A 24,459-nucleotide genomic window follows, 5' to 3' on the forward strand; every position below is an offset into this window, starting at 1 on the left:
CTGTCCCACCACTTGCTGTAATTGTTGCAGCGTAACTTTTGATGCATCTATACACAGTTGCAGCGCAGCCCTGAACTTCAACACTTTCTCGGCTGGCAAACGGAAACACCCCTCAATGGAGTCCAACTCGATCCCCAGAAACTCGAGGCAAGTCGTAGGACCCACTGTTTTACCCGGCGCCAATGGCACGCCTAACTGTTTCATCAACACACAAAATTCGGCCAAGGCCCGGCCACATTCAAGACCCCCGGCTGCCCCAAGAAATAAGAAATCATCAAGGTAGTGCATTACATCTTGGAAACCCGTTTTCTTTGTGAAAACCCACTGTAGAAAACAACTGAATTTCTCGAAATAAGCACAGGATATAGAACACCCCATTGGCATACACCTATCCATGTAATAACAACCCTGAAACATGAAACCTAGGAGACGCTGGTCGTCTGGGTGTACCGGGAGCAATCGGAACGCTGACTCGATATCTGACTTCGCCATCAGCGCCCCGGGCCCCAGGCGATTCAAAATGGCTACGGCCTCATCGAAGGATGCGTACCGCACCGAACACACTTCTGGATCGATTGCCTCATTTACGGAAAGACCTCGTGGAGCTGATAAGTTATGAATTAGTCGGAACTCTCCAGGGTCTTTCTTGGGGACTACCCCTAAGGGAGAACAAACAAAATTCTGGACTGGGGGTACACTAAACGGGCCAGCGACCCGACCTCGAGTCACCTCTTTTCGGATCTTTTCCTGTACTACGGTTGTATGCTGCAAGACGGAAAGTTGGTTTTTACACTTATCCACACCCTGAAAGTCCCCTACCGGGATGCGGAAACCATACGAAAAACCGTTTCGCAGCACCCCAGCAGAAGTACGATCCGGGTAATCATTGAGCCAAGGGATCATTGCCAGGGTATCAATGGGAGTGGGTAAAGGCGCCCCTCGGACTATATTAGACCTGTTTGGCACCTCCTCTCCCCCCGTTATCACCCGTTCTGGCTCTGCACGAGGCCTCAGGATGGGACGACCCACAACCACTACATTCATGTTTGAATTTACACGATCCCTGCGGTCTCGTACATTTTCCTCTGTTGTAATTAAAACAGAAACCCTTCCTTCCGGTATTGCCGGTAGGTTTGGAGTGATCGTCGGCCCCCGAACCTGATCGAAAGGGCGTCCCCGCATATTGTCGGGAGGATTCACCCACATTACTTCCCACCAATGGCATTTTTAACATCCCTGACTCCTTCATTTTATCCCAGGTCAAGGCATCATAACAATCCCAGGTTAAACTTTTATTATGTTCCTTTTCCTTTCTGAACATATTATCGTAACAAAACCAATGATTCCCCTGGTGCGATGTCGAGTACCCCATGATTCGTGATTGGTAGATTGGAAACTCGGAAAGCAACTCAGGCCTACGTTCGCCCAGGATTGATGTAAAGATTCCCCAGGCATTGCCCCAATTGGCGATATTCTCATTCACTTTAAAGGCGGCCATTTTTGCGCGCCAAACACTCGGATGCATTAGGTCCTTCTGACTCTTTACATGCTCCACCTCATAATGATCAACAAGTAACGAAAAAATGTTCACATACTCCCCCGCCCAAATCTTTTCCTTAATTGCCAAAGGAACATGTTGCCCCAACTTTTCTCTCCGAGAGGGTGTTGACTCATCCCTCGCGATCGGCAATGGCCGCTTACCTGCACCTGACGCTGCCTCTGTGGTCGCAACCGTCCCTGGTGTCTTGTCCCCCACTGCAGCCGGCACAGGCACCTTGGCTGCTTCCCGCTTCTCACGCAATTGCTTAATCAGCTCCTGCGCTTCGACAGCCGTGGCGCCCTCGTTACCGTTTCCCAACCACGCTGCCAATTGTGCTGCCAACTCGGGCGGCATATCATCCTCGGACACGGGGGTGATCGGATTCCCCTCCTCTGGCACGGGAGTTGGAGCCTCGAGCGGAGCACTGGAACCGGGGATCTCCTCTCCCGCTGCCCCCCTCCTGGGCCTCTTGTTTTTCCCTCCCGGGGCTGCTCCCGCCAAAGGACGTTTTGGACCCCTTTCCTCATTCATGTCCACCTGCTTCCTTAGCTCGGACATCTCCTTCATGAGAACACGCAGCATCTGGTCGGTATTCATGCGCTTTCCAACCTTCTTCGGCATTCTCCAACAAAGTAACTGAAAAACAAACAAGAACGATTAAAACGCTCAAAATTGGCTCTTCGTTCCGTCTCGAGCTCACGTGCAGCGGGGAGGTGCAGCTTCAGAGCACAGGAACAAGAGGATGTCTTCTGGTCTTGCGTCTCTTTTATCCATCTTCAGGGCGGGCGTAAACCCGCCCCTGCCTGCCCCGAGGGCGTGGCCGGCGGCGTCCGTGTCTAGGCCAGCCCACTCAAGGGCGGGAAAAAGCGCGCCCCGGCTACGCCGCTTCGGGCATACCAGCCGAGACGCGCCTCCCGCCCAAAAATGTCTTCCCGGGGGGATCGAGGCACTCTGCCATACGTTCGGGGGGACCGAGTGGTCGCCCCTTTCCAGGATTGAACCAGGGACCTTTAGATCTTCAGTCTAATGCTCTCCCAACTAAGCTATTTCGGCCTGCTTATATCTGTGGTCTTCATACTTTAATTTAAACCATTTAACAAAATAGATGCAGGACCTGGATTTTTAACCTCATATGGTAGAGATATGTTTTAAGGAGTCCTGTATCATTCCGCAATTAACTGGTGCAATAGGTAAATAGCATTTTTGGGATCCAGGTTAGGTAGTTGTTTTTTTAACGCTGAATAGACTAGCACTATATTACCAAGATATATTTGGCATGAGTAGGTAAGCAATGTCATCTGACTACTGACATCTGTGTTCAAGGGGAAGTGGAAGGTAATGCAGACAAGAGTTTACTTTACAAATAAGCATGAAATGGGAAATATTCATTGTCAAACCTGAAGGTAAGAGAGGTGGAAGAAAGTTTAGAAGGAGGACATAAAGCAAAGTCTATGTTAAATTGATTGTGTTGTAGATCAGTTGGAAAAAATTTGATGAATAGAGAAAAAGTACTACAGCCTATTCTGTTAGAAGCAAGGAACCTCTCAACTGTGCCGAAACCCGGGATTGAACCAGGGACCTTTAGATCTTCAGTCTAACGCTCTCCCAACTGAGCTATTTCGGCCTTCTGATAACTGGGGTCTTCATACTTTAATTTGAACCATTTAACAAAATAGATGCAGGACCTGGATTTTTAACCTCATATGGTAGAGATATGTTTTAAGGAGTCCTGTATCATTCCCCAGTTAACTGGTGCAATGGGTAAATAGCATTTTTGGGATCCAGGTTAGGTAGTTGTTTTTTTAACTCTGAATGGACTAGCACTATATTACCCAGATATATTTGGCATGAGTAGGTAAGCAATGTCATCTGACTACTGACATCTGTGTTCAAGGGGAAGTGGAATGTGATGCAGACAAGAGTTTGCTTTACAAAAAAGGACGAAATGGGAAACATTCATAGTCAAACCTGAAGGCAAGATAGGTGGAAGAAAGTTTAAAAGGAGGACAGAAAGCAACGTCTATGTTGAATTGATCATTTTGTAGATCAGTTGATAAAAATGTTGATAGAGAAAAAAGTACTACAGCTGATTACAAGACTTACTTTGTGAGAAACAAGAAACCTCTCAACATTGCTGAAAACCGGGATTGAACCAGGGACCTTTAGATCTTCAGTCTAACGCTCTCCTAACTGAGCTATTTCGGCCTGCTGCTAGCTGTAGTCTTCATACTTTGCTTTGAACCATTTAACTAAATAGATGCATGACCTGGATATTTGACCTTATATGTTAGAGATATGTTTTAAGGAGTCCTGTATCATTCAGCAGTTAACTGGTGCAATGGGTAAATAATATTTTTGGGATCCAGGTTAGGTCATTTTTTTTTAACTCCGAATAGACTAGCACTATATTACCCAGATGTATTTGGCATGAGTAGGTAAGCAATGTCATCTGAATACTGACATCTGTGTTCAAGGGGAAGTGGAAGGTAATGATGACAAGAGTGTACTTTACAAAAAAGCATGAAATGGGAAATATTCATTGTCAAACCTGAAGGTAAGAGAGGTGGAAGCAAGTTTAGAAGGAGGACATAAAGCAAAGTCTATGTTAAATTGATTGTGTTGTAGATCAGTTGGAAAAAATTTGATGAATAGAGAAAAAGTACTACAGCTGATTCCAAGACCTATTTTGTTAGAAGCAAGGAACATCTCATCTGTGCCAAAACCCAGGATTGAACCAGGGACCTTTAGATCTTCAGTCTAACACTCTCCCAACTGAGCTATTTCGGCCTTCTGATAGCTGGGGTCTTCATACTTTAATTTGAACCATTTAACAAAATAGATGCAGGACCTGGATTTTTAACCTCATATGGTAGAGATATGTTTTAAGGAGTCCTGTATCATTCCGCAGTTAACTGGTGCAATGGGTAAATAGCATTTTTGGGATCCAGGTTAGGTAGTTGTTTTTTTAACTCTGAATGGACTAGCACTATATTACCCAGATATATTTGTCATGAGTAGGTAAGCAATGTCATCTGACTACTGACATCTGTGTTCAAGGGGAAGTGGAATGTGATGCAGACAAGAGTTTACTTTACAAAAAAGGACGAAAAGGGAAACATTCATAGTCAAACCTGAAGGCAAGATAGGTGGAAGAAAGTTTAAAAGGTGGACAGAAAGCAAAGTCTATGTTGAATTGATCATTTTGTAGATCAGTTGATGAAAATGTTGATAGAGAAAAAAGTACTACAGCTGATTCCAAAACCTATTTTGTTAGAAGCAAGGAACCTCTCAACTGTGCCGAAACCCGGGATTGAACCAGGGACCTTTAGATCTTCAGTCTAACGCTCTCCCAACTGAGCTTTTTCGGCCTGCTTATATCTGTGGTCTTCATACTTTAATTTAAACCATTTAACAAAATAGATGCAGGACCTGGATTTTTAACCTCATATGGTAGAGATATGTTTTAAGGAGTCCTGTATCATTCCCCAGTTAACTGGTGCAATGGGGAAATAGCATTTTTGGGATCCAGGTTAGGTAGTTGTTTTTTTAACTCTGAATGGACTAGCACTATATTACCCAGATATATTTGGCATGAGTAGGTAAGCAATGTCATCTGACTACTGACATCTGTGTTCAAGGGGAAGTGGAATGTGATGCAGACAAGAGTTTACTTTACAAAAATCATGAAATGGGAAATATTCATTGTCAAACCTGAAGGTAAGAGAGGTGGAAGCAAGTTTAGAAGGAGGACATAAAGCAAAGTCTATGTTAAATTGATTGTGTTGTAGATCAGTTGATAAAAATGTTGATAGAGAAAAAAGTACTACAGCTGATTTCAAGACCTATTTTGTTAGAAGCAAGGAACCTCTCAACTGTGCCGAAACCCGGGATTGAACCAGGGACCTTTAGATCTTCAGTCTAACGCCCTCCCAACTGAGCTATTTTGGCCTGCTGCTATCTGTAGTCTTCATACTTTGATTTGAACCATTTAACTAAATAGATGCATGACCTGGATATTTGACCTTATATGTTAGAGATATGTTTTAAGGAGTCCTGTATCATTCAGCAGTTAACTGGTGCAATGGGTAAATAATATTTTTGGGATCCAGGTTAGGTAATTTTTTTTTTTTTTTACTCCGAAAGGACTAGCACTATATTACCCAGACGTATTTGGCATGAGTAGGTAAGCAATGTCATCTGACTACTGACGTCTGTGTTCCAGGGGAAGTGGAAGGTAATGCAGACAAGAGTTTACTTTACAAAAATCATGAAATGGGAAATATTCATTGTCAAACCTGAAGGTAAGAGAGCTGGAAGCAAGTTTAGAAGGAGGACATAAAGCAAAGTCTATGTTAAATTGATTGTGTTGTAGATCAGTTGATAAAAATGTTGATAGAGAAAACAGTACTACAGCTGATTCCAAGACCTATTTTGTTAGAAGCAAGGAACCTCTCAACTGTGCCGAAACCCGGGATTGAACCAGGCACCTTTAGTCTAACGCTCTCCCAACTGAGCTATTTTGGCCTGCTGCTAGCTGTAGTCTTCATACTTTGATTTGAACCATTTAACTAAATAGATGCATGACCTGGATATTTGACCTTATATGTTAGAGATATGTTTTAAGGAGTCCTGCATCATTCAGCAGTTAACTGGTGCAATGGGTAAATAATATTTTTGTGATCCAGGTTAGGTCATTTTTTTTTAACTCCGAATGGACTAGCACTATATTACCCAGACGTATTTGGCATGAGTAGGTAAGCAATGTCATCTGACTACTGACATCTGTGTTCAAGGGGAAGTGGAATGTGATGCAGACAAGAGTTTCCTTTACAAAAAAGGACGAAATGGGAAACATTCATAGTCAAACCTGAAGACAAGATAGGTGGAAGAAAGTTTAAAAGGAGGACAGAAAGCAAAGTCTATGTTGAATTGATCATTTTGTAGATCAGTTGATAAAAATGTTAATAGAGAAAAAAGTACTACAGCTGATTCCAAGACCTATTTTGTTAGAAGCAAGGAACCTCTCAACTGTGCTGAAACCCGGGATTGAACCAGGGACCTTTAGATCTTCAGTCTAACACTCTCCCAACTGAGCTATTTCGGCCTTCTTATAGCCTGGGTCTTCATACTTTAATTTGAACCATTTAACAAAATAGATGCAGGACCTGGATTTTTAACCTCATATGGTAGAGATATGTTTTAAGGAGTCCTGTATCATTCCGCAGTTAACTGGTGCAATGGGTAAATAGCATTTTTGGGATGCAGGTTAGGTAGTTGTTTTTTTAACTCTGAATGGACTAGCACTATATTACCCAGATATATTTGGCATGAGTAGGTAAGCAATGTCATCTGACTACTGACATCTGTGTTCAAGGGGAAGTGAAATGTGATGCAGACAAGAGTTTACTTTACAAAAAAGGACTAAATGGGAAACATTCATAGTCAAACCTGAAGGCAAGATAGGTGGAAGAAAGTTTAAAAGGAGGACAGAAAGCAAAGTCTATGTTGAATTGATCATTTTGTAGATCAGTTGATAAAAATGTTGATAGAGAAAAAAGTACTACAGCTGATTCCAAGACCTATTTTGTTAGAAGCAAGGAACCTCTCAACTGTGCCGAAACCCAGGATTGAACCAGGGACCTTGAGATCTTCAGTCTAACCCTCTCCCAACTGAGCTATTTCGGCCTGCTTATTGCTGTGGTCTTCATACTTTAATTTAAACTATTTAACGAAATAGATGCAGGACCTGGATTTTTAACCTCATATGGTAGAGATATGTTTTAGGGAGTCCTGTATCATTCCGCAATTAGCTGGTGCAATGGGTAAATAATATTTTTGGGATCCAGGTTAGGTCATTTTTTTTTTTTAACTCCGAATGGACTAGCACTATATTACCCAGACGTATTTGGCATGAGTAGGTAAGCAATGTCATCTGACTACTGACATCTGTGTTCAAGGGGAAGTGGAAGGTAATGCAGACAAGAGTTTACTTTACAAAAAAGCATGAAATGGGAAATATACATTGTCAAACCTGAAGGTAAGAGAGGTGGAAGCAAGTTTAGAAGGAGGACATAAAGCAAAGTCTATGTTAAATTGATTGTGTTGTAGATCAGTTGGAAAACTTTGATGAATAGAGAAAAAGTGCTACAGCTGATTCCAAGACCTATTTTGTTAGAAGCAAGGAACCTCTCAACTGTGCCGAAACCCGGGATTGAACCAGGGACCTTTAGATCTTCAGTCTAACGCTCTCCCAACTGAGCTATTTCAGCCTTCTGATAGTTGGGGTCTTCATACTTTAATTTGAACCATTTAACAAAATAGATGCAGGACCTGGATTTTTAACCTCATATGGTAGAGATATGTTTTAAGGAGTCCTGTATCATTCCGCAGTTAATTGGTGCAATGGGTAAATAGCATTTTTGGGATCCAGGTTAGGTAGTTGTTTTTTTAACTCTGAATGGACTAGCACTATATTACCCAGATATATTTGGCATGAGTAGGTAAGCAATGTCATCTGACTACTGACATCTGTGTTCAAGGGGAAGTGGAATGTGATGCAGACAAGAGTTTACTTTACAAAAAAGGACGAAATGGGAAACATTCATAGTCAAACCTGAAGGCAAGATAGGTGGAAGAAAGTTTAAAAGGAGGACAGAAAGCAACGTCTATGTTGAATTGATCATTTTGTAGATGTTGATAGAGAAAAAAGTACTACAGCTGATTACAAGACTTACTTTGTGAGAAACAAGAAACCTCTCAACATTGCCGAAAACCGGGGTTGAACCAGGGACCTTTAGATATTCAGTCTAACGCTCTCAAAACTGAGCTATTTCGGCCTGCTGCTAGCTGTAGTCTTCATACTTTGATTTTAACCATTTAACTAAATAGATGCATGACCTGGATATTTGACCTTATATGTTAGAGATATATTTTAAGGAGTCCTGTATCATTCAGCAGTTAACTGGTGCAATGGGTAAATAATATTTTTGGGATCCAGGTTAGGTCATTTTTTTTTTTTAACTCCGAATGGACTATCACTATATTACCCAGACGTATTTGGCATGAGTAGGTAAGCAATGTCATCTGACTACTGACATCTGCATCTGTGTTCAAGGGGAAGTGGAAGGTAATGCAGGCAAGAGTTTACTTTACAAAAAAGCATGAAATGGTTAATATTCATTGCCAAACCTGAAGGTAAGAGAGGTGGAAGCAAGTTTAGAAGGAGGACATAAAGCAAAGTCTATGTTAAATTGATTGTGTTGTAGATCAGTTGGAAAAAATTTGATGAATAGAGAAAAAGTACTACAGCTGATTCAAAGAACTATTTTGTTTGAAGCAAGGAACCTCTCATCTGTGCCGAAACCCGGTATTGAACCAGGGACCTTTAGATTTTCAGTCTAATGCTCTCCCAACTGAGCTATTTCAGCCTTCTGATATCTAGGGTCTTCATACTTTAATTTGAACCATTTAACAAAATAGATGCCGGACATTGATTTTTAACCTCATATGGTAGAGATATGTTTTAGGGAGTCCTGTATCATTCCGCAGTTAACTGGTGCAATGGGTAAATAGCACTTTTGGGATCCAGGTTAGGTCATTTCTTTTTTTTTTAACTCCGAATGGACTAGCACTATATTACCCAGACGTATTTGGCATGAGTAGGTAAGCAATGTCATCTGACTACTGACATCTGTGTTCAAGGGGAAGTGGAAGGTAATGCAGACAAGAATTTACTTTACAAAAAAGCATGAAATGGGAAATATTCATTGTCAAACCTGAAGGTAAGAGAGGTGGAAGCAAGTTTAGATGGAGGACATAAAGCAAAGTCTATGTTAAATTGATTGTGTTGTAGATCAGTTGGAAAACTTTGATGAATAGAGAAAAAGTACTACAGCTGATTCCAAGACCTATTTTGTTAGAAGCAAGGAACCTCTCAACTGTGCCAAAACCCGGGATTGAACCAGGGACCTTTGGATATTCAGTCTAACGCTCTCCCAACTGAGCTATTTCGGCCTTCTGATAGCTGGGGTCTTCATACTTTAATTTGAACCATTTAACAAAATAGATGCAGGACCTGGATTTTTTACCTCATATGGTAGAGATATGTTTTAAGGAGTCCTGTATCATTCCGCAGTTAACTGGTGCAATGGGTAAATAGCATTTTTGGGATCCAGGTTAGGTAGTTGTTTTTTTAACTCTGAATGGACTAGCACTATATTACCCAGATATATTTGGCATGAGTAGGTAAGCAATGTCATCTGACTACTGACATCTGTGTTCAAGGGGAAGTGGAATGTGATGCAGACAAGAGTTTACTTTACAAAAAAGGACGAAATGGGAAACATTCATAGTCAAACCTGAAGGCAAGATAGGTGGAAGAAAGTTTAAAAGGAGGACAGAAAGCAACGTCTATGTTGAATTGATCATTTTGTAGATCAGTTGATAAAAATGTTGATAGAGAAAAAAGTACTACAGCTGATTACAAGACTTACTTTGTGAGAAACAAGAAACCTCTCAACATTGCCGAAAAACGGGATTGAACCAGGGACCTTTAGATATTTAGTCTAACGCTCTCCCAACTGAGCTATTTCGGCCTGCTGCTAGCTGTAGTCTTCATACTTTGATTTGAACCATTTAACTAAATAGATGCATGACCTGGATATTTGACCTTATATGTTAGAGATATGTTTTAAGGAGTCCTGTATCATTCAGCAGTTAACTGGTGCAATGGGTAAATAATATTTTTGGGATCCAGGTTAGGTCATTTTTTTTTTAACTCCGAATGGACTATCACTATATTACCCAGACGTATTTGGCATGAGTAGGTAAGCAATGTCATCTGACTACTGACATCTGCATCTGTGTTCAAGGGGAAGTGGAAGGTAATGCAGACAAGAGTTTACTTTACAAAAAAGCATGAAATGGGAAATATTCATTGTCAAACCTGAAGGTAAGAGAGGTGGAAGCAAGTTTAGAAGGAGGACATAAAGCAAAGTCTATGTTAAATTGATTGTGTTGTAGATCAGTTGGAAAAAACTTGATGAATAGAGAAAAAGTACTACAGCTGATTCCAAGACCTATTTTGTTAGAATCAAGAAACCTCTCATCTGTGCCGAAACCCGGGATCGAACCAGGGACCTTTAGATCTTCTGTCTAACGCTCTCCCAACTGAGCTATTTCAGCATTCTGACAGCTGAGGTCTTCATACTTTAATTTGAACCATTTAACAAAATAGATGCAGGACCTGGATTTTTAACCTCATATGGTAGAGATATGTTTTAAGGAGTCCTGTATCATTCCGCAGTTAACTGGTACAATGGGTAAATAGCATTTTTGGGATCCAGGTTAGGTAGTTGTTTTTTTAACTCTGAATGGACTAGCACTATATTACCCAGATATATTTGGCATGAGTAGGTAAGCAATGTCATCTGACTACTGACATCTGTGTTCAAGGGGAAGTGGAATGTGATGCAGACAAGAGTTTACTTTACAAAAAAGGACGAAATGGGAAACATTCATAGTCAAACCTCAGGTCAAGATAGGTGGAAGAAAGTTTAAAAGGAGGACAGAAAGCAAAGTATATGTTGAATTGATCATTTTGTAGATCAGTTGATAAAAATGTTGATAGAGAAAAAAGTACTACAGCTGATTCCAATACCTATTTTGTTAAAAGCAAGGAACCTCTCAACTCTGCCAAAACCCGGGATTGAACCAGGGACCTTTAGATCTTCAGTCTAATGCTCTCCTAACTGAGCTATTTCGGACTGCTTATATCTGTGGTCTTCATACTTTAATTTAAACCATTTAACAAAATAGATGCAGGACCTGGATTTTTAACCTCATATGGTAGAGATATGTTTTAAGGAGTCCTGTATCATTCCGCAATTAACTGGTGCAATGGGTAAATAGCATTTTTGGGATCCAGGTTAGGTAGTTGTTTTTTTAACGTTGAATGGACTAGCACTATATTACCCAGATATATTTGGCATGAGTAGGTAAGCAATGTCATCTGACTACTGACATCTGTGTTCAAGGGGAAGTGGAAGGTAATGCAGACAAGAGTTTACTTTACAAAAAAGCATGAAATGGGAAATATTCATTGTCAAACCTGAAGGTAAGAGAGGTGGAAGCAAGTTTAGAAGGAGGACAGAAAGCAAAGTCTATGTTAAATTGATTGTGTTGTAGATCAGTTGGAAAAAATGTGATGAATAGAGAAAAAGTACTACAGCTGATTCCAAGACCTATTCTGTTAGAAGCAAGTAACCTCTCAACTGTGCCAAAACCCGGGATTGAACCAGGGACTTTTAGATCTTCAGTCTAACGCTCTCCCAACGAGCTATTTTGGCCTTCTGATAACTGGAGTCTTCATACTTTAATTTGAACCATTTAACAAAATAGATGCAGGACCTGGATTTTTAACCTCATATGGTAGAGATATGTTTTAAGGAGTCCTGTATAATTCCCCAGTTAACTGGTGCAATGGGTAAATAGCATTTTTGGGATCCAGGTTAGGTAGTTGTTTTTTTTTAACTCTGAATGGACTAGCACTATATTACCCAGATATATTTGGCATGAGTAGGTAAGCAATGTCATCTGACTACTGACATCTGTGTTCAAGGGGAAGTGGAAGGTAATGCAGACAAGAGTTTACTTTACAAAAAATCATGAAATGGGAAATATTCATTGTCAAACCTGAAGATAAGAGAGGTGGAAGCAAGTTTAGAAGGAGGACATAAAGCAAAGTCTATGTTAAATTGATTGTGTTGTAGATCAGTTGGAAAAAATTTGATGAATAGAGAAAAAGTACTACAGCTGATTCCAAGACCTACTTTGTTAGAAACAAGGAACCTCTCAACTGTGCCGAAACCTGGGATTGAACCAGGGACCTTTAGATCTTCAGTCTAACGCTCTCCCAACTGAGCTATTTCGGCCTTCTGATAGATGGGGTCTTCATACTTTAATTTGAACCATTTAACAAAATAGATGCAGGACCTGGATTTTTAACATCATATGGTAGAGATATGTTTTAGGAGTCCTGTATCATTCCCCAGTTAACTGGTGCAATGGGTAAATAGCATTTTTGGGATCCAGGTTAGGTAGTTGTTTTTTTAACTCTGAATGGACTAGCACTATATTACCCAGATATATTTGGCATGAGTAGGTAAGCAATGTCATCTGACTACTGACATCTGTGTTCAAGGGGAAGTGGAATGGGATGCAGACAAGAGTTTACTTTACAAAGAAGGACTAAATGGGAAACATTCATAGTCAAACCTGAAGGCAAGATAGGAGGAAGAAAGTTTAAAAGGAGGACAGAAAGCAAAGTCTATGTTGAATTGATCATTTTGTAGATCAGCTGATAAAAATGTTGATAGAGAAAAAAGTACTACAGCTGATTCCAAGACCTATTTTGTTAGAAACAAGGAACCTCTCAACTGTTCCGAAACCCAGGATTGAACCAGGGACCTTTAGATCTTCAGTCTAACGCTCTCCCAACTGAGCTATTTCAGCCTACTTATAGCTGTGGTCTTCATACTTTAATTTAAACCATTTAACGAAATAGATGCAGGACCTGGATTTTTAACCTCATATGGTAGAGATATGTTTTAAGGAGTCCTGTATCATTCCGCAATTAACTGGTGCAATGGGTAAATAATATTTTTGGGATCCAGGTTAGGTCATTTTTTTTTTTTTAACTCCGAATGGACTAGCACTATATTACCCAGAGGTATTTGGCATGAGTAGGTAAGCAATGTCATCTGACTACTGACATCTGTGTTCAAGGGGAAGTGGAAGGTAATGCAGACAAGAGTTTACTTTACAAAAAAGCATGAAATGGGAAATATTCATTGTCAAACCAGAAGGTAAGAGAGGTGGAAGCAAGTTTAGAAGGAGGACATAAAGCAAAGTCTATGTTAAATTGATTGTGCTGTAGATCAGTTGGAAAACTTTGATGAATAGAGAAAAAGTACTACAGCTGATTCCAGGACCTATTTTGTTAGAAGCAAGGAACCTCTCAACTGTGCCGAAAGCCGGGATTGAACCAGGGACCTTTAGATATTCAGTCTAACGCTCTCCAAACTGAACTATTTCGGCCTTCTGATAGCTGGGGTCTTCATACTTTAATTTGAACCATTTAACAAAATAGATGCAGGACCTGGATTTTAACCTCATATGGGAGAGATATGTTTTAAGGAGTCCTGTATCATTCCGCAGTTAACTGGTGCAATGGGTAAATAGCATTTTTGGGATCCAGGTTAGGTAGTTGTTTTTTTAACTCTGAATGGACTGGCACTATATTACCCAGATATATTTGGCATGAGTAGGTAAGCAATGTCATCTGACTACTGACATCTGTGTTCAAGAGGAAGTGGAATGTGATGCAGACAAGAGTTTACTTTACAAAAAAGGACGAAATGGGAAACATTCATAGTCAAACCTGAAGGCAAGATAGGTGGAAGAAAGTTTAAAAGGAGGACAGAAAGCAACGTCTATGTTGAATTGATCATTTTGTAGATCAGTTGATAAAAATGTTGATAGAGAAAAAAGTACTACAGCTGATTACAAGACTTATTTTGTGAGAAACAAGAAACCTCTCAACATTGCCGAAAACCAGGATTGAACCAGGGACCTTTAGATATTCAGTCTAACGCTCTCCCAACTGAGCTATTTCAGCCTGCTGCTAGCTGTAGTCTTCATACTTTGATTTTAACCATTTAACTAAATAGATGCATGACCTGGATATTTGACCTTATATGTTAGAGATATGTTTTAAGGAGTCCTGTATCATTCAGCAGTTAACTGGTGCAATGGGTAAATAATATTTTTGGGATCCAGGTTAGGTCATTTTTTCTTTTTTTAACTCCGAATGGACTATCACTATATTACCCAGACGTATTTGGCATGAGTAGGTAAGCAATGTCATCTGACTACTGACATCTGCATCTGTGTTCAAGGGGAAGTGGAAGGTAATGCAGGCAAGAGTTTACTTTACAAAAAAGCATGAAATGGTTGATATTCATTGCCAAACCTGAAGGTAAGAGAGGTGGAAGCAAGTTTAGAAGGAGGACATAAAGCAAAGTCTATGTTAAATTGATTGTGTTGTAGATCAGTTGGAAAAAATTTGATGAATAGAGAAAAAGTACTACAGCTGATTCAAAGACCTATTTTGTTTGAAGCAAGGAACCTCTCATCTGTGCCAAAACCTGGTATTGAACCAGGGACCTTTAGATTTTCAGTCTAATGCTCTCCCAACTGAGCTATTTCAGCCTTCTGATGTCTAGGGTCTTCATACTTTAATTTGAACCATTTAACAAAATAGATGCAGGACCTTGATTTTTAACCTCATATGGTAGAGATATGTTTTAGGGAGTCCTGTATCATTCCGCAGTTAACTGGTGCAATGGGTAAATAGCACTTTTGGGATCCAGGTTAGGTCATTTCTTTTTTTTTTAACTCCGAATGGACTAGCACTATATTACCCAGACGTATTTGGCATGAGTAGGTAAGCAATGTCATCTGACTACTGACATCTGTGTTCAAGGGGAAGTGGAAGGTAATGCAGACAAGAATTTACTTTACAAAAAAGCATGAAATGGGAAATATTCATTGTCAAACCTGAAGGTAAGAGAAGTGGAAGCAAGTTTAGATGGAGGACATAAAGCAAAGTCTATGTTAAATTGATTGTGTTGTAGATCAGTTGGAAAACTTTGATGAATAGAGAAAAAGTACTACAGCTGATTCCAAGACCTATTTTGTTAGAAGCAAGGAACCTCTCAACTGTGCCAAAACCCGGGATTGAACCAGGGACCTTTGGATATTCAGTCTAACGCTCTCCCAACTGAGCTATTTCGGCCTTCTTATAGCTGGGGTCTTCATACTTTAATTTGAACCATTTAACAAAATAGATGCAGGACCTGGATTTTTTACCTCATATGGTAGAGATATGTTTTAAGGAGTCCTGTACATTCCGCAGTTAACTGGTGCAATGGGTAAATAGCATTTTTGGGATCCAGGTTAGGTAGTTGTTTTTTTAACTCTGAATGGACTAGCACTATATTACCCAGATATATTTGGCATGAGTAGGTAAGCAATGTCATCTGACTACTGACATCTGTGTTCAAGGGGAAGTGGAATGTGATGCAGACAAGAGTTTACTTTACAAAAAAGGACGAAATGGGAAACATTCATAGTCAAACCTGAAGGCAAGATAGGTGGAAGAAAGTTTAAAAGGAGGACAGAAAGCAACGTCTATGTTGAATTGATCATTTTGTAGATCAGTTGATAAAAATGTTGATAGAGAAAAAAGTACTACAGCTGATTACAAGACTTACTTTGTGAGAAACAAGAAACCTCTCAACATTGCCGAAAAACGGGATTGAACCAGGGACCATTAGATATTTAGTCTAACGCTCTCCCAACTGAGCTATTTCGGCCTGCTGCTAGCTGTAGTCTTCATACTTTGATTTGAACCATTTAACTAAATAGATGCATGACCTGGATATTTGACCTTATATGTTAGAGATATGTTTTAAGGAGTCCTGTATCATTCAGCAGTTAACTGGTGCAATGGGTAAATAATATTTTTGGGATCCAGGTTAGGTCATTTTTTTTTTTAACTCCGAATGGACTATCACTATATTACCCAGACGTATTTGGCATGAGTAGGTAAGCAATGTCATCTGACTACTGACATCTGCATCTGTGTTCAAGGGGAAGTGGAAGGTAATGCAGACAAGAGTTTACTTTACAAAAAAGCATGAAATGGGAAATATTCATTGTCAAACCTGAAGGTAAGAGAGGTGGAAGCAAGTTTAGAAGGAGGACATAAAGCAAAGTCTATGTTAAATTGATTGTGTTGTAGATCAGTTGGAAAAAACTTGATGAATAGAGAAAAAGTACTACAGCTGATTCCAAGACCTATTTTGTTAGAATCAAGAAACCTCTCATCTGTGCCGAAACCCGGGATCGAACCAGGGACCTTTAGATCTTCCGTCTAACGCTCTCCCAACTGAGCTATTTCAGCCTTCTGATAGCTGGGGTCTTCATACTTTAATTTGAACCATTTAACAAAATAGATGCAGGACCTGGATTTTTAACCTCATATGGTAGAGATATGTTTTAAGGAGTCCTGTATCATTCCGCAGTTAAATGGTGCAATGGGTAAATAGCATTTTTGGGATCCAGGTTAGGTAGTTGTTTTTTTAACTCTGAATGGACTAGCACTATATTACCCAGATATATTTGGCATGAGTAGGTAAGCAATGTCATCTGACTACTGACATCTGTGTTCAAGGGGAAGTGGAATGTGATGCAGACAAGAGTTTACTTTACAAAAAAGGACGAAATGGGAAACATTCATAGTCAAACCTGAAGTCAAGATAGGTGGAAGAAAGTTTAAAAGGAGGACAGAAAGCAAAGTATATGTTGAATTGATCATTTTGTAGATCAGTTGATAAAAATGTTGATAGAGAAAAAAGTACTACAGCTGATTCCAATACCTATTTTGTTAAAAGCAAGGAACCTCTCAACTCTGCCAAAACCCGGGATTGAACCAGGGACCTTTAGATCTTCAGTCTAATGCTCTCCTAACTGAGCTATTTCGGACTGCTTATATCTGTGGTCTTCATACTTTAATTTAAACCATTTAACAAAATAGATGCAGGACCTGGATTTTTAACCTCATATGGTAGAGATATGTTTTAAGGAGTCCTGTATCATTCCGCAATTAACTGGTGCAATGGGTAAATAGCATTTTTGGGATCCAGGTTAGGTAGTTGTTTTTTTAACGTTGAATGGACTAGCACTATATTACCCAGATATATTTGGCATGAGTAGGTAAGCAATGTCATCTGACTACTGACATCTGTGTTCAAGGGGAAGTGGAAGGTAATGCAGACAAGAGTTTACTTTACAAAAAAGCATGAAATGGGAAATATTCATTGTCAAACCTGAAGGTAAGAGAGGTGGAAGCAAGTTTAGAAGGAGGACAGAAAGCAAAGTCTATGTTAAATTGATTGTGTTGTAGATCAGTTGGAAAAAATTTGATGAATAGAGAAAAAGTACTACAGCTGATTCCAAGACCTATTCTGTTAGAAGCAAGTAACCTCTCAACTGTGCCAAAACCCAGGATTGAACCAGGGACCTTTAGATCTTCAGTCTAACGCTCTCCCAACGAGCTATTTTGGCCTTCTGGTAACTGGAGTCTTCATACTTTAATTTGAACCATTTAACAAAATAGATGCAGGACCTGGATTTTTAACCTCATATGGTAGAGATATGTTTTAAGGAGTCCTGTATAATTCCCCAGTTAACTGGTCCAATGGGTAAATAGCATTTTTGGGATCCAGGTTAGGTAGTTGTTTTTTTTAACTCTGAATGGACTAGCACTATATTACCCAGATATATTTGGCATGAGTAGGTAAGCAATGTCATCTGACTACTGACATCTGTGTTCAAGGGGAAGTGGAAGGTAATGCAGACAAGAGTTTACTTTACAAAAAATCATGAAATGGGAAATATTCATTGTCAAACCTGAAGATAAGAGAGGTGGAAGCAAGTTTAGAAGGAGGACATAAAGCAAAGTCTATGTTAAATTGATTGTGTTGTAGATCAGTTGGAAAAAATTTGATGAATAGAGAAAAAGTACTACAGCTGATTCCAAGACCTACTTTGTTAGAAACAAGGAACCTCTCAACTGTGCCGAAACCTGGGATTGAACCAGGGACCTTTAGATCTTCAGTCTAACGCTCTCCCAACTGAGCTATTTCGGCCTTCTGATAGATGGGGTCTTCATACTTTAATTTGAACCATTTAACAAAATAGATGCAGGACCTGGATTTTTAACATCATATGGTAGAGATATGTTTTAAGGAGTCCTGTATCATTCCCCAGTTAACTGGTGCAATGGGTAAATAGCATTTTTGGGATCCAGGTTAGGTAGTTGTTTTTTTAACTCTGAATGGACTAGCACTATATTACCCAGATATATTTGGCATGAGTAGGTAAGCAATGTCATCTGACTACTGACATCTGTGTTCAAGGGGAAGTGGAATGGGATGCAGACAAGAGTTTACTTTACAAAGAAGGACTAAATGGGAAACATTCATAGTCAAACCTGAAGGCAAGATAGGAGGAAGAAAGTTTAAAAGGAGGACAGAAAGCAAAGTCTATGTTGAATTGATCATTTTGTAGATCAGCTGATAAAAATGTTGATAGAGAAAAAAGTACTACAGCTGATTCCAAGACCTATTTTGTTAGAAACAAGGAACCTCTCAACTGTTCCGTAACCCAGGATTGAACCAGGGACCTTTAGATCTTCAGTCTAACGCTCTCCCAACTGAGCTATTTCAGCCTACTTATAGCTTTGGTCTTCATACTTTAATTTAAACCATTTAACGAAATAGATGCAGGACCTGGATTTTTAACCTCATATGGTAGAGATATGTTTTAAGGAGTCCTGTATCATTCCGCAATTAACTGGTGCAATGGGTAAATAATATTTTTGGGATCCAGGTTAGGTCATTTTTTTTTTTTTAACTCCGAATGGACTAGCACTATATTACCCAGACGTATTTGGCATGAGTAGGTAAGCAATGTCATCTGACTACTGACATCTGTGTTCAAGGGGAAGTGGAAGGTAATGCAGACAAGAGTTTACTTTACAAAAAAGCATGAAATGGGAAATATTCATTGTCAAACCAGAAGGTAAGAGAGGTGGAAGCAAGTTTAGAAGGAGGACATAAAGCAAAGTCTATGTTAAATTGATTGTGCTGTAGATCAGTTGGAAAACTTTGATGAATAGAGAAAAAGTACTACAGCTGATTCCAGGACCTATTTTGTTAGAAGCAAGGAACCTCTCAACTGTGCCGAAAGCCGGGATTGAACCAGGGACCTTTAGATCTTCAGTCTAACGCTCTCCAAACTGAACTATTTCGGCCTTCTGATAGCTGGGGTCTTCATACTTTAATTTGAACCATTTAACAAAATAGATGCAGGACCTGGATTTTAACCTCATATGGGAGAGATATGTTTTAAGGAGTCCTGTATCATTCCGCAGTTAACTGGTGCAATGGGTAAATAGCATTTTTGGGATCCAGGTTAGGTAGTTGTTTTTTTAACTCTGAATGGACTGGCACTATATTACCCAGATATATTTGGCATGAGTAGGTAAGCAATGTCATCTGACTACTGACATCTGTGTTCAAGAGGAAGTGGAATGTGATGCAGACAAGAGTTTACTTTACAAAAAAGGACGAAATGGGAAACATTCATAGTCAAACCTGAAGGCAAGATAGGTGGAAGAAAGTTTAAAAGGAGGACAGTAAGCAACGTCTATGTTGAATTGATCATTTTGTAGATCAGTTGATAAAAATGTTGATAGAGAAAAAAGTACTACAGCTGATTACAAGACTTACTTTGTGAGAAACAAGAAACCTCTCAACATTGCCGAAAACCGGGATTGAACCAGGGACCTTTAGATATTCAGTCTAACGCTCTCCCAACTGAGCTATTTCAGCCTGCTGCTAGCTGTAGTCTTCATACTTTGATTTTAACCATTTAACTAAACAGATGCATGACCTGGATATTTGACCTTATATGTTAGAGATATGTTTTAAGGAGTCCTGTATCATTCAGCAGTTAACTGGTGCAATGGGTAAATAATATTTTTGGGATCCAGGTTAGGTCATTTTTTCTTTTTTTAACTCCGAATGGACTATCACTATATTACCCAGACGTATTTGGCATGAGTAGGTAAGCAATGTCATCTGACTACTGACATCTGCATCTGTGTTCAAGGGGAAGTGGAAGGTAATGCAGACAAGAGTTTACTTTACAAAAAAGCATGAAATGGTTAATATTCATTGTCAAACCTGAAGGTAAGAGAGGTGGAAGCAAGTTTAGAAGGAGGACATAAAGCAAAGTCTATGTTAAATTGATTGTGTTGTAGATCAGTTGGAAAAAATTTGATGAATAGAGAAAAAGTACTACAGCTGATTCCAAGACCTATTTTGTTTGAAGCAAGGAACCTCTCATCTGTGCCGAAACCCGGGATTGAACCAGGGACCTTTAGATCTTCAGTCTAACGCTCTCCCAACTGAGCTATTTCGGCCTTCTGATAGCTAGGGTCTTCATACTTTAATTTGAACCATTTAACAAAATAGATGCAGGACCTGGATTTTTAACCTCATATGGTAGAGATATGTTTTAAGGAGTCCTGTATCATTCCGCAGTTAACTGGTGCAATGGGTAAATAGCATTTTTGGGATCCAGGTTAGGTAGTTGTTTTTTTAACTCTGAATGGACTAGCACTATATTACCCAGATATATTTGGCATGAGTAGGTAAGCAATGTCATCTGACTACTGACATCTGTGTTCAAGGGGAAGTGGTATGTGATGCAGACAAGAGTTTACTTTACAAAAAAGGACGAAATGGGAAACATTCATAGTCAAACCTGAACGCAAGAACAGTGGAAGAAAGTTTAAAAGGAGGACAGAAAGCAAAGTCTATGTTGAATTGATAATTTTGTAGATCAGTTGATAAAAATGTTGATAGAGAAAAAAGTACTACAGCTGATTCCAAGACCTATTTTGTTAGAAGCAAGAAACCTCTCAACTGTGCCGAAACCCGGGATTGAATCAGGGGCCTTTATATCTTCAGTCTAACGCTCTCCCAACTGAGCTATTTCGGCCTACTTATATTTGTGGTCTTCATACTTTAATTTAAACCATTTAACAAAATAGATACAGGACCTGGATTTTTAACCTCATATGGTAGAGATATGTTTTATGGAGTCCTGTATCATTCCGCAATTAACTGGTGCAATGGGTAAATAGCATTTTTGGGATCCAGGTTAGGTAGTTGTTTTTTTAACTCTGAATGGACTAGCACTATATTACCCAGATATATTTGGCATGAGTAGGTAAGCAATGTCATCTCACTACTGACATCTGTGTTCAAGGGGAAGCGGAAGGTAATGCAGACAAGAGTTTACTTTACAAAAAAGCATGAAATGGGAAATATTCATTGTCAAACCTGAAGGTAAGAGAGGTGGAAGCAAGTTTAGAAGGAGGACATAAAGCAAAGTCTATGTTAAATTGATTGTGTTGTAGATCAGTTGGAAAAAATTTGATGAATAGAGAAAAAGTACTACAGCTGATTCCAAGACCTATTTTGTTAGAAGCAAGGAACCTCTCAACTGTGCCGAAACCTGTGATTGAACCAGGGACCTTTAGATCTTCAGTCTAACGCTCTCCCAACTGAGCTATTTCGGCCTTCTGATAGATGGGGTCTTCATACTTTAATTTGAACCATTTAACAAAATAGATGCAGGACCTGGATTTTTAACATCATATGGTAGAGATATGTTTTAAGGAGTCCTCTATCATTCCCCAGTTAACTGGTGCAATGGGTAAATAGCATTTTTGGGATCCAGGTTAGGTAGTTGTTTTTTTAACTCTGAATGGACTAGCACTATATTACCCAGATATATTTGGCATGAGTAGGTAAGCAATGTCATCTGACTACTGACATCTGTGTTCAAGGGGAAGTGGAATGGGATGCAGACAAGAGTTTACTTTACAAAAAAGGTCTAAATGGGAAACATTCATAGTCAAACCTGAAGGCAAGATAGGTGGAAGAAAGTTTAAAAGGAGGACAGAAAGCAAAGTCTATGTTGAATTGATCATTTTGTAGATCAGCTGATAAAAATGTTGATAGAGAAAAAAGTACTACAGCTGATTCCAAGACCTATTTTGTTAGAAGCAAGAAACCTCTCAACTGTGCCGAAACCCAGGATTGAACCAGGGACCTTTAGATCTTCAGTCTAACGCTCTCCCAACTGAGCTATTTCGGCCTGCTTATAGCTGTGGTCTTCATACTTTAATTTAAACCATTTAACGAAATAGATGCAGGACCTGGATTTTTAACCTCATATGGTAGAGATATGTTTTAAGGAGTCCTGTATCATTCCGCAATTAACTGGTGCAATGGGTAAATAATATTTTTGGGATCCAGGTTAGGTCATTTTTTTTTTTTAACTCCGAATGGACTAGCACTATATTACCCAGACGTATTTGGCATGAGTAGGTAAGCAATGTCATCTGACTACTGACATCTGTGTTCAAGGGGAAGTGGAAGGTAATGCAGACAAGAGTTTACTTTACAAAAAAGCATGAAATGGGAAATATTCATTGTCAAACCTGAAGGTAAGAGAGGTGGAAGCAAGTTTAGAAGGAGGACATAAAGCAAAGTCTATGTTAAATTGATTGTGTTGTAGATCAGTTGGAAAACTTTGATGAATAGAGAAAAAGTACTACAGCTGATTCCAGGACCTATTTTGTTAGAAGCAAGGAACCTCTCAACTGTGCCGAAACCCGGGATTGAACCAGGGACCTTTAGATCTTCAGTCTAGCGCTCTCCCAACTGAGCTATTTCGGACTTGTGATAGCTGGGGTCTTCATACTTTAATTTGAACCATTTAACAAAATAGATGCAGGACCTGGATTTTAACCTCATATGGGAGAGATATGTTTTAAGGAGTCCTGTATCATTCCGCAGTTAACTGGTGCAATGGGTAAATAGCATTTTTGGGATCCAGGTTAGGTAGTTGTTTTTTTAACTCTGAATGGACTGGCACTATATTACCCAGATATATTTGGCATGAGTAGGTAAGTAATGTCATCTGACTACTGACATCTGTGTTCAAGAGGAAGTGGAATGTGATGCAGACAAGAGTTTACTTTACAAAAAAGGACGAAATGGGAAACATTCATAGTCAAACCTGAAGGCAAGATAGGTGGAAGAAAGTTTAAAAGGAGGACAGAAAGCAACGTCTATGTTGAATTGATCATTTTGTAGATCAGTTGATAAAAATGTTGATAGAGAAAAAAGTACTACAGCTGATTACAAGACTTACTTTGTGAGAAACAAGAAACCTCTCAACATTGCCGAAAACCGGGATTGAACCAGGGACCTTTAGATATTCAGTCTAACGCTCTCCCAACTGAGCTATTTCAGCCTGCTGCTAGCTGTAGTCTTCATACTTTGATTTTAACCATTTAACTAAATAGATGCATGACCTGGATATTTGACCTTATATGTTAGAGATATGTTTTAAGGAGTCCTGTATCATTCAGCAGTTAACTGGTGCAATGGGTAAATAATATTTTTGGGATCCAGGTTAGGTCATTTTTTCTTTTTTTAACTCCGAATGGACTATCACTATATTACCCAGACGTATTTGGCATGAGTAGGTAAGCAATGTCATCTGACTACTGACATCTGCATCTGTGTTCAAGGGGAAGTGGAAGGTAATGCAGACAAGAGTTTACTTTACAAAAAAGCATGAAATGGTTAATATTCATTGTCAAACCTGAAGGTAAGAGAGGTGGAAGCAAGTTTAGAAGGAGGACATAAAGCAAAGTCTATGTTAAATTGATTGTGTTGTAGATCAGTTGGAAAAAATTTGATGAATAGAGAAAAAGTACTACAGCTGATTCCAAGACCTATTTTGTTTGAAGCAAGGAACCTCTCATCTGTGCCCGAAACCCGGGATTGAACCAGGGACCTTTAGATCTTCAGTCTAACGCTCTCCCAACTGAGCTATTTCGGCCTTCTGATAGCTAGGGTCTTCATACTTTAATTTGAACCATTTAACAAAATAGATGCAGGACCTGGATTTTTAACCTCATATGGTAGAGATATGTTTTAAGGAGTCCTGTATCATTCCGCAGTTAACTGGTGCAATGGGTAAATAGCATTTTTGGGATCCAGGTTAGGTAGTTGTTTTTTTAACTCTGAATGGACTAGCACTATATTACCCAGATATATTTGGCATGAGTAGGTAAGCAATGTCATCTGACTACTGACATCTGTGTTAAGGGGAAGTGGAATGTGATGCAGACAAGAGTTTACTTT

General features: G+C 39.4%; 6 non-coding genes across 6 annotated transcripts; all 6 read right to left on the bottom strand.

Annotated features, from left to right (window-relative positions):
* Window positions 1-3,091: 3,091 nt before the first annotated feature.
* On the bottom strand, window positions 3,092-3,164 carry TRNAF-GAA (transfer RNA phenylalanine (anticodon GAA)). Its single transcript has one exon. It is a non-coding gene; the product is annotated as a tRNA-Phe (tRNA).
* A 6,897-nt stretch (window positions 3,165-10,061) lies between these two features.
* TRNAF-AAA (transfer RNA phenylalanine (anticodon AAA)) lies at window positions 10,062-10,134 on the bottom strand. The gene has a single exon. It is a non-coding gene; the product is annotated as a tRNA-Phe (tRNA).
* A 2,264-nt stretch (window positions 10,135-12,398) lies between these two features.
* Window positions 12,399-12,471, bottom strand: TRNAF-GAA (transfer RNA phenylalanine (anticodon GAA)). Its single transcript has one exon. It is a non-coding gene; the product is annotated as a tRNA-Phe (tRNA).
* Window positions 12,472-15,902: 3,431 nt separating this feature from the next.
* On the bottom strand, window positions 15,903-15,975 carry TRNAF-AAA (transfer RNA phenylalanine (anticodon AAA)). The gene has a single exon. It is a non-coding gene; the product is annotated as a tRNA-Phe (tRNA).
* Window positions 15,976-18,239: 2,264 nt separating this feature from the next.
* Window positions 18,240-18,312, bottom strand: TRNAF-GAA (transfer RNA phenylalanine (anticodon GAA)). The gene has a single exon. It is a non-coding gene; the product is annotated as a tRNA-Phe (tRNA).
* A 2,266-nt stretch (window positions 18,313-20,578) lies between these two features.
* Window positions 20,579-20,651, bottom strand: TRNAF-GAA (transfer RNA phenylalanine (anticodon GAA)). The gene has a single exon. It is a non-coding gene; the product is annotated as a tRNA-Phe (tRNA).
* Between the last annotated feature and the right edge of the window lie 3,808 nt (window positions 20,652-24,459).

This window comes from Lissotriton vulgaris, chromosome 8, assembly GCF_964263255.1.
Source record: "Lissotriton vulgaris chromosome 8, aLisVul1.2, whole genome shotgun sequence".
NCBI lineage: Eukaryota > Metazoa > Chordata > Amphibia > Caudata > Salamandridae > Lissotriton > Lissotriton vulgaris.